The sequence below is a fragment of the Psammomys obesus genome, unplaced genomic scaffold (assembly GCF_907164565.1).
Source record: "Psammomys obesus unplaced genomic scaffold, mPsaObe1.curated_primary_1811, whole genome shotgun sequence".
NCBI classification, from domain to species: Eukaryota; Metazoa; Chordata; class Mammalia; order Rodentia; family Muridae; genus Psammomys; species Psammomys obesus.
The window spans coordinates 6,587,677-6,598,799 of NW_026593286.1; the positions used below are offsets into that span (position 1 = coordinate 6,587,677).

The 11,123-nt window shown below is 39.3% G+C and overlaps 1 protein-coding gene across 4 annotated transcripts in view; it reads right to left on the reverse strand.

The window, feature by feature from the left end:
- Positions 1-11,123, reverse strand: part of Dis3l2 (DIS3 like 3'-5' exoribonuclease 2) — a 320,053-nt gene that overhangs the window by 246,619 nt on the left and 62,311 nt on the right. The gene's annotated exons all lie outside the window — the stretch shown is intronic.

Genomic DNA, 11,123 nt, shown 5'->3' on the forward strand with positions numbered 1-11,123 from the left:
GGAAGGAAGGAAGGAAGGAAGGAAGGAAGGAAGGAAGGAAGGAAGGAGAGATAAAGGGAGGGAGGCATGGAGGGAGAGAGGGAAGCAGGGAGGGAGGGAAAGGAAGAAAGAAAACAGAATAATTTATATTTTATATTCAAAGGGAAAATTATATCTAGCTCCCAATACAAACACGTAGAAAATCTGATTGAACTATTGCTGTTTTCCCCATCAATGACACTTAGTACTTAAGAAAACAAATTTCTGCTTCATAAGATCACAAAATTTAGTGAATCCACCATATGCTCGTTCTTTCTAGTCACAAAATGTTACATCAAAAGAAATGAACCAGATGTTTTTCTAATGTTGTCAAATACTGAAATTGTTCAACAAATATTTATCCCCCACCTACTGTATGCCAGGTATTAGGTGGCTGGCCTCAAGAGAAGTGAAAGGAACAAATGAAACTCACATTTTAGAAGCATCCAAGACTTCCCAAGGACTATCCTAGGTGATTCTATGTCATTGATTTTCACCAACAAACACACCCCATGTACAGGAGAATGCTTCCCCACACACTCCAAAGCTCAGAGCCAGAAAGTGAAGGATTGAGAAGTAACCTCAGTCTGACTTGACAAGACTATGTTCTGACAAGGGACTATTTACTATAAACACAGAGATGCCCAGTGACCAGCTTAGACTTAAAGGAATGAATCTCTCTATTTCTTTAAACACCCAGTCCTTTGCCTGCACTATTTTCTTCTCTCCTAAATGTTCATCTGGCAAATTCTCGACTTGCAAGTCAAAGATCATCCCTTATAAGAAACCTGAACAAACTCTGTTAGGCTCTCCCTTCCATCAACCTCCTGCATTTCTGTCCTTTTGATGTTCAAACACCCTGTTGAGCAAAATGTCCCATAGCACTGTGGGACATCTGATCTTTGAACTGGTCTGTAAGCTGATCTAAGGCCGCTAAAGATGGCAGTTACATCCCTAGGAACTAAGCCAGTGCCAAGCACAGCCAATATTCAGCCAATCAAAGGTGAGTAAACAAATGAATGATAGCAATCACTTAAAATTTTTTAAAAAGCTATTTTTAACTATATTATGTAAATAAAAGTACATGAAAGCCTATACAGAAAAGAATATAAGGAAAAGATGACAAGATTCTGGGCAGAAGCTTGGCTTGTAAGAAAGAAAAATCAGTAACAACATACTAAAACTAAGAAAAAGAATTTTCTCAAGGAAGAATTTCAGGTACAATGTCACTGGCAGGTAGGTTATCCAATCCCAAGTGATCAGCCCTAAACACAGGAGCAACACTAAAGAGCAGGATGTGTCTGTGTATGTATGTATGTATGTATGTATGTATGTATGTATGTATGTATGTATGTATATGTGTGTATATATATGTATGTATTATGCATATACATATATATTTACACATATATATAATTAAAGAAATCACAACTATGAACGGGAGTAGAGGAAGTGAGGGGACACAGGAAGTGGTAAGGGAGGCAGAGGGAGGGAGAGAAATGTTTATGTATAGTACTCATGTATAAAGTCCTTGAAAGAAATAATAAATTTAAAACATTTTAAAGACAGGAACCACCTACTTGAAGCCTCCAAGAAATGTACCTCCTACAAAAGATAAACACTACCTTAGGGTGGAAGAATAGAAAAGGGAATTCCATGTAGTGAACCTAGAAAACAAACAGGTTATCACTGATCTAATATCTGGCAAAATGGGCTTCAAAACCTAATAAGGAAAGATGAAGGTCACTTCATACTGAATAAGGGAACACTCCATTAAAAGAAGATTACAATTCTAAATTGATATGCCCCAAACACAGGTGCACCCAATTTCATGAAACAACTACTCCTAGAAGAAATGTCACAGATTAGTTCCAGCACAACAGCAGTGGATGACCTCAAACCCCACTCTTGACAACTGGCAGGCATTCTGACCAAAATGAAACAAACAAACAAACGAAAACCAGAAAAATATCTGAACCAAGTGACATCATAGATCAAACAAACTCAGGTACCTATAGAACAGTCATTCCAAACACTACATAATTCCCGTTTTTCAAGGCAGCCTATGGAACTTTCTCTAAAACAGATCATATGTTAGGGCTTTATGCGAGTCTTTCTACATTTTATTTATTTTATGGTAGGAGTGCTTGGCTACATATATGCCTGAGTACCATGTGCATGCTTGATAGCCACAGAGGATAAAGAAGGTGTGAGGCCCTCAAAACTAGACTCACAGATAGCTGTGAGCCACTAGGTGGGCACTGGAGATCAAACCTGGGCCTCCAAAGAGCAGCTACTGCTCTTAACTGCTGAGCCGTCTCCAGCCTCTTAAAGGTTTTCTGTTTATTTTTTTAATGTGTATGGGTGTCTTGCCTGTGTAAGTCAGTATACTACGTCTACACAGCACCCATGGAGGCCAGAAGGCATGAGAGCCTCTAAAATTAGAGTTGCGGCTGGTTATTAGCTACTATGGTGGGTGCTGAGAACCGATCTAAGGTCCTCTGGAAGAACAGGTACTCTTAAACCACTGAGCTATTTCCCCCTCCCCAAGCAATTCTTTTTTTCTAAGTCTTTAAAATCTCCATTTAATTTCCAATTATCAATAGGCATATATCACAGAAAGAATTTTTCTCTTTTTTTATTTCTTTTTTTTTTTTTTTTTTTTGCAATTCTTAACAGATATAAGAAAATTAAAATAATCCTTGTACTCTAATTGATCACTATGGACTATGACTATAAACCAACATAAGAAAAAAACTACAGAAAATGCACAAACTTATGGAGCTTAAGCAACCCACCACTGAACAATGAGAAATCAAAAAGGAAATAAAAAATACTCTTAGAGTGAAATGAAAATGAAAATACAACATACCAAAACCTCTAGGATGTAAGAGGGAAGTTTATAGCTCTAAATGCCTATAGTAAAAAAATAAAGAGATCTCAAATAAACAACTTAATGATATAGCTAAACTCTCTAAAAAAGAACAAACCAAACCTCAAATCAGTAGGTATAAAGACATCATTACTATCAGAAGAGAGAGTAATGAAATGGAAACAAAACAAACACAGTCAACAAGACAAAGAGGTGGTTTTTAAAAGACAAACAAGATGAACCCTCAGCCAAACTAATCAAAAGAAAAAGAGAATATCCAAATAGGTAAAATTAAAATTAAAAATTTGAGTCATTATAATAGATGACAAAATTCAGAAAATCATTAGGTCTTACAAATCCATATTCCAATAAATCAGAAAGTCTAAAAGAACTAATTTCTAGATGTATTAAGACCATAAAAATTACAACATGATTATATTTCTCCTTCTGGGATACTTCACTCAGAATAATCTTTTCTAGATCCCACCATTTGCCTGCAAATTTCATGATTTCCTCCTTTTTGATTGTTGAGTAGTATTCCACTGTGTAAAAATACCACAATTTCTGTATCCATTCCTCCGTTGATGGACATCTGGGTTGTTTCCAGGTTCTGGCTATTACAAATAAAGCTGCCACAAACATGGTTGAGCAAATGTCCTTGTTGTGTACTTGAGCAAATTTTGGGTATATACCTAGCAGTGGTATAGCCGGATCTTGAGGAAGCACTATTCCTAATTGTCTGAAAAAGCGCCAGATTGACTTCCAAAGTGGTTGTACCAGTTTACATTCCCATCAGCATGGAGGAGGTTTCCCCTTTCTCCACAACCTCTCCAGCATGTGTTGTCACTTGAGTTTTTCATCTTGGCCATTCTGATGGGTGTAAGGTAAAATCTCAGGGTCGTTTTAATTTGCATTTCCCTAATGGCTAATGAGCATTTCTTTAAGTGTTTCTCTGCCATTCGATATTCCTCTATCAAGAATTCTCTGTTTAGCTCTGTTCCCCATTTTTTAATTGGATTACTTGGTTTGTTGCTTTTCAGCTTCACTTATATAGACCTACAAGATATGATAAACATAATGAAATCTATATACCTAAAGAAGATAAACAAGAAAGCGGACATGGGGTAAGATGATCAATCCTCACTTAGAAATACAAATGGGATGTGCATTGGACGTATGACAGGAGTCTACCATAGAAGGCTTCTGAAAGACTCTACCTAGCAGTGTTTCAAAACAGATACTAAGACTCATAACCAAACCTTCGGCAGAAGGGGAGTTAGTATGACGTGGAAAGGATAGGAGCTCTACAAGGACCAAATATATCTGGGCACAGGGTCTTTTCTGAGACTGACACTCCACCAAGGACCATGTATGGATATAACCTAGAACCTTTGCTCGGATGAAGCCCGTGGTAGCTCAGTAACCAATTGGTTTCCTATAGTAAGGGGAACATGAACTATTTCTGACAGGAACTCAATGACTGGCTCTTTGACCTCCCCACCCCCCAAGGGAGGAGCAGTCCTGTTAGGCCACAGAGGAGGACTTTGCAGCCAGTCCTGAAGATACCTGATAAAACAGGGTCAGATGAAAGGGGAGGAGGTCCTCCCCATCAGTGGACTCGGAAAGGGGCAGGGAGGAGATGAGGGAGGGAGGGTGGGATTGGGAGGGATTAAGGGAGCGGGATACAGCTGGGATACAGTTAATAAAATGTAACTAGTAATAAAAATAAATAAAATCAAATGTAAAAATTACAACATGATAATATAATTTAAATGGGTCTATAATAAGCAATGCAACTGATGCAATAATTAAACATCTCCCAACTTAAAAAGAAAATCCAGGCTCAGGTAGAATCACTGGTGGATTTGTCAGACCTCCAAGAAAGACTACCACCAACATTCCTCAAACTATCCATACAACAGAAAAGAAAAGAACATTGGCAAACTTTTTACAAAGCTATACCAAACCCAGAGATGCAACAAGAGAGTTACAAACTAATCTCCCTAATAAACACATATACAAAATTTTCCCAACAGAACACTTGCCAAACAAATTCAAGAAAACATCAAGAAGATTATTTACCATGACCAAGTGGGCTTTATTTCTAGGTGCATGAATGGTGCAACACATAAATCAACAATGTTATAAGCCACGTAAACGGTCTCAAGGACAGAAAGCACATGGTCACCTTGATACAAAGAAAGGATTCACAAAATCCAATATACTTTCATGTAAAAAGTCTTGAGAGAGCTGGGGAGATGCTCAATGGTTAAGCATTTGCCACACAACATGAGACCTGGAGTTTAGATCCACAGAAACCACAAATGTTGGATGCAATGCTGATCTAGCTGCAACTCCAGCCTCTGAAAATGGAGACAGGGTTCTACATAGCTGTGTGGCCCTGTGCCTGGGCTCAGCTCAATTGATCCATGTGTCTGGTTTTGTGCTGCACTATGTGTTTTGGTTTGGTTTGGTTTGGTTTGGTTTGGTTTGGTTTGGTTTGGTTTGGTTACCATGGCTTTGTAGCATAATGAAACCAGGTACAGTGACAACAAAATAAGCAATATCTGTTTGGAGAGACCCTGCCTCACCGCCTGATGTGGAAGCTCCATCAAGGATAACGCACGAGCACACACACACTCTCTTTCCTATCTCTCTCTCTAACACACACATATACACACACCAAAAAAAAAAAAAAAAAAAAAAGGAAAATGGGAAAGAAACTCAGAAATAATAAAAAGAGTATCTAAACGCAAAAGGTTATATATGACAAACCTGGAGCAACATTATATTAAATGGGGCAAAGTACAAAGCTTTTCCACTAAAATCAGGAACAAGAGAAGGGTGTCAACTATCTCCACTCTTACTCAATATAGTATTAGGTGTCTTATCTACAGCAATAAAAGAAACAAATGGAAGAGGTGAGAATAGGGAAGTAAGAAGTCCAAGTATATTGTAGATATGATTCCATACACGAGACCCTGAAGAATACACCAAAAATTTCCTAGAAGTGATAAACACTTCTATCAAAGCATCAGAATAGAAAAGCTTTCTTATATACCAAGGACAAGCTTACTAAAAAAGAATAAGGGCAACAACCCCATTCACAACAGCCTCAAAGGACACACACACACACACATACTTACCTTAGAATAACTGTAACAAAAGAAGTGATACATCTGTATAATGAAAACTGTAAATGCTGAAGAATAAAATTGAAGAAGACATTGGAAGATGGAAAGACTTTCTATGCTCCTGGATTGCTAGGGTTAATACTATAGAAATGACCATCCTACCAAAAGCAATCTACAGATTTAATGCAATCTCAATCAAAGACCAATACACGTCTTGTAGGTCTATATAAGCGAGTATATACCAAGTTTGTCTTTCTCCTTCTGGGATACTTCACTCAGAATGATCTTTTCTAGATCCCACCACTTGCCTGCAAATTTCATGATTTCCTCCTTTTTGATTGCTGAGTAGTATTCCATTGTGTAAAAACACCACAATTTCTGTATCCATTCCTCCGTTGATGGACATCTGGGTTGTTTCCAAGTTCTGGCTATTACAAATAAAGCTGCTACGAACATGGTTGAACAAATGTCCTTGTGTACTTGAGCAAATTTTGGGTATATACCTAGGAGTGGTATAGCTGGGTCTTGAGGTAGCACTACCCCTAGTTGTCTGAGAAAGCGCCAGATTGACTTCCAGAGTGGTTGCACCAGTTTACATTCCCACCAGCAATGGTGGAGGGTTCCCTTTTCTCCACAACCTCTCCAGCATGTGCTATCACTTGAGTTTTTCATCTTGGCCATTCTGATGGGTGTAAGGTGAAATCTCAGGGTCGTTTTGATTTGCATTTCCCTAATGGCTAATGAGGTTGAGCAACTCGCTTATATAGACCTACAAGACATGATAAACATAATGAAATCTACACACCTAAAGAAGATAATCAAGAAAGTGGACACAGGCGAAGGTGATTAATCCTCATTTAGAAAGACAAATGGGATGTGCATTGAACTTATGACAGGAGTCTACCACAAAAGGCATCTGAAAGACTCTACCTAGCAGTGTTTCAAAGCAGACACTAAGACTCATAACCAAACCCTCGGCAGAGTGCAGGGAATCATATGAAAGAAGGGAAGTTAGTATGATATGGAAAGGATAGGAGCTCTACAAGGACCAAATATATCTGGGCACAGGGTCTTTTCTGAGACTGACACTCAACCAAGGACCATCTATGGATATAACCTAGAACTTCTGCTCGGATGTGGCCTGTGGTAGCTCAGTAACCAAGTAGTTTTCCAAAGTAAGGGGAACACGGACTATTTCTAACAGGATCTCAAGGGCAGGCTGTTTGACACCCCCCCCCCCAGGGGAGGAGCAGTCTGTTAGGCCACAGAGGAGGACTTTGCAGCCAGCCCTGAAGATACCTGATAAAACAGGGTCAGATGAAAGGGGAGGAGGTCCTCCCCTATCAGGGGACTTGGAAAGGGGCAGGGAGGAGACCAGGGAGGGAGTGTGGGGTTGGGGAGGGAATGAGGGAGCGGGATACAGCTGGGACACAGAGTTAACAAAATGTAACTAAAAAGAAAAATAAAATAAACTTGCATTTCAAAAAAAAAAAAAAAAAGACCAATACACTTCTCAGAGAAACAAAAAAAAAAAAATCTTAAAATTTAGCACAAATAGCTAAAGTAATTCTGAGGAGAGAAATGCTGCTGGAGGCATCACTATACCTGAGTTCAAGTTAAACTACAAAGCCAAAGTGATGGGAAGAAAAAAAAAAATAGTGCTGGTACAAAACCAGAAACATCAATCAATAGAACTGATGGCCCGATACAAGGCCACACTACTGCAGCCATCTGATAGCTGACAAAGATGTCAAAGCCACTCCTTAAAGAAATGGCATCATCTTCAACAAGTGGTGCAGTAAAACTTGATGTCTTCATGAAAAGGAATGAACTTAGGTCCTTCTCTCTCACATTCCACAAATATCAACTCCAAATGGATCAAAGTCCTCAACAGAAGAACTTTCCAAGTGCCTTCTTCAATTTCATTCTTCAGTACTTTAACGTTTTCTACAGAGACGCATCACATCTTTTGTTAGGGTTATTCCAAGTGTGTGTGCGTGCATGCGTGCGTGCGTGCGTGCGTGTACTTGGAGTGCTGAGTCCCATGCTTGTCCTTTGCTTCCTGTCTGTCTTAAAGTCAGCAGCCTGCTCTATACACTCACACTGCTGTGACACCATGTACGTGAGCCAGGCAACCACGCTCTGAAGCCTCTGGAACTGTGTGCCAAAGCAACCTTCCATGCTTTAAGTTGTGCCAGCACGTGTTTCAGCCTCCGCTATGCAAAAGTGACCAATTTTGTAAGTTTACTTTCGATAAAATTTCAAAATATATTGAAAAGAACTAAAACATGATCTCAATTAATGGGGAAAAAATAGAAAAATGCATCATTACAGACACAAGGTAAGAGGTAATTCTTTAGGAAAAAATGAGTGAACTACAAGCTATTAAGAGAAATTTTGTAGCTACTTGAACTTAAAAGGTCTCTGAAAAATGGAAAGAAGAAAGGTTACAGAACTCTTCTTGAAATAAAAACAGTTCACATCAACCCAACCTTTTGTCAGTAAACATTTTTTTTTTTTTTTTTTTTTTACTACAACGGTTAAGAATAATGCATCTCTCTTGTTCATTTGCTGCAGTAACTAGAGGAAGGGAGGAAGCGGAGTAGAGACTACAGGAAAATTGTATCATCACTTCAATCCCCAGAAGGCTATCATTCAACTAAAATAATGTGTACATATGTGCTTCCTGTCTTTACCGCTTTGTTTTAAAGGTAAAAAAGTGTCACAATACTACATAAATGTCTATCAACTAGTGAGAAGATAAAATGTGGCCTAGCCATGCAGTGTAATAAAGCCATCAAATGCTGACGTGTTATAACAAGATAAACCTTGAAGATATTACTTTCAGGAAATAAAATACAAAAGAATGTATATTTTTCTGTTTTACCCAGTCATCTACATTAGTACTTCTTAAATACTAATGCTCACACAGATCATACAGGGCTCTTGTTAAATGCAGATTCTTATCCACTGGGTCTTGGGAATAGAGCTTGACAGTGTGTGGGGCTGCTGGCACACGGCCATACTTGGAGTTGGCAGTGTTCAGATTAATCCAAAGCGAATACCACACCTAACACCAAGTGCATATTAGAGAAAAGTGGCAGAAAGCCCAAAGTCAATCTATATCCGGCTGCGAATGCTCAACCCCTCAGTTTCCAAAGACAACCAGATCTTATACCAAAGGCCTGAGACAACAAAACTTACCAGTTGAAGATACTATTATAGAGTGTTACAAACATGGACACAGAGATGGGCTGGACACTGTTAACCCTTGGTGCAGGGTTATATCTTTTTCTGGAACCACTGGTGGGTACCGCAGTTATGCCCCCTTCAACACTCAGATGGTGATAGGATGATGGCATTAGGAGGTAAAGCTTTATAGTGGTCAGGTCATGAAGGCCCTCCCTCCTTCTCTTGCAGTACAGCATCCTCTCTGCTTGTCCTTCTTTTTGCCTTTAATATCAAGTAAAGGTCAGGGCCAAAGGCAAGAGGCAAAGTGTAAGGATGAATGTGACCCTCAAATTAGGAAATGAATTCAGAGGCAGAAACAAAAGATCAAATTGGAACAGAAAATTCCTTCCCTTGTCACACAACTGAACCTGCCTGTGCTTTCAGCCCCTAAACTTAAAGAGGACAAGTTTCTTTTCTTTAGAAATATTTTCAAATATTTTATTACAGCAAAACAAAATGAACTGGGTTTTTGAGTGCACAATCTGCCTGTGCCAGCACCTGGGGAAAAAGTCCCCAAAAGCTGATACTTTATCTCCAGCTACTGCTTGTCCCCATGTAAATCACGCAGCTGGATGAAGACTCCTGAATCTAAAGCAGCTTGAGCTCTTTTTAGATTACACCTTCCAGTCCTCTATACACTCCATGCTTAATTTTCTCTGTAGTCTTTATTTCTTCCCAAAATTTCTTTCCAAAAAGCATTCCTTGGCCCTCTCCAGGACTAGATGGTAAACTTATTGACACTCCCTTCATACCCACAATTTCTGCACTGCTTCACCAGACTAACTTTCTCAAGCTAAGGTCCTTGAGAGAATTAGCCCTATTCCACTAAGGCATTCGTTCTATCTAACAAACTCACTTCTCTACTTGACATAAGGAATAGCATATTCAAATATCATCCTTGCTCCCAGCAGCCACACATCAGTTTCCATGTGCTGTGCTGCTGTTCCTGACAAGATTTCCAAGATCACCCACAATGTCTGGTTTACCGTATGTTCTCAGTGCAAGTCCAATGGCAAAGTAGCATGATGGTCCACGACATTGCCTCTGCTGACAACACTTTTTCCAAGTCACTGGTCTTGGTCGTTCTCCTTTCTCTGCATCAATCTATAAGACATCTACCTTATCCCTGACTCTGTACTTCATATTCATAACCTTGCATTTTGTCACCTCCTTCAAGCACTGACCTTTAGCTGATGACTACAATCTGCCAAGACATCCTGTACCCAGACACTTGATTGTGTCTTTGTCTAAAGACACAATCAGTCCCCAAATGGCTTTCAAAGGACTTAGGAGAGACAGGCATGTTAATACATGCCAGTGATCTTGGAAGGTGGAGAAGTAAAGACTAGGAGTTCAAGACTAGCTTCAGCTACATAGTGAGTTCAAGGCCAACCTGAGCTATAGGAGACCCTATAAAGATAAAAGGGGTAAGTAGAGAAATACTCGAACTTTTTATGATCACTGCAAAGATCAATTCAAGTTACCACTACTAAAGTTAATGACAAAGGCTTTAAGCATGAGAGCAGAGCCCAAGGACAGTTAAGGAGAAACAGAATGAGAAGCTGGGATGAGTCGTACTGAAGAGAGAGCCATGTCAGAGAATTAAGGTGGACAGTTTGGTCCAAAACACATCACTTAGAATATCATCTGCAAGACCCATTTCTAGCCTGATCAAAAGGGAACTAAAAGAGGCCATGAATATGGCTCACAGGGGAAAGATGCTTACGACCAAGTCTGAAGACCTGCTTTCAATATTTGGGATTCACATGATGGAAGGAAAGAAGATGGCCCATGCACTCACATGTGGATGGATAGATAGATAGATAGATAGATAGATAGATAGATAGATAGATAGATAGATAGATAGA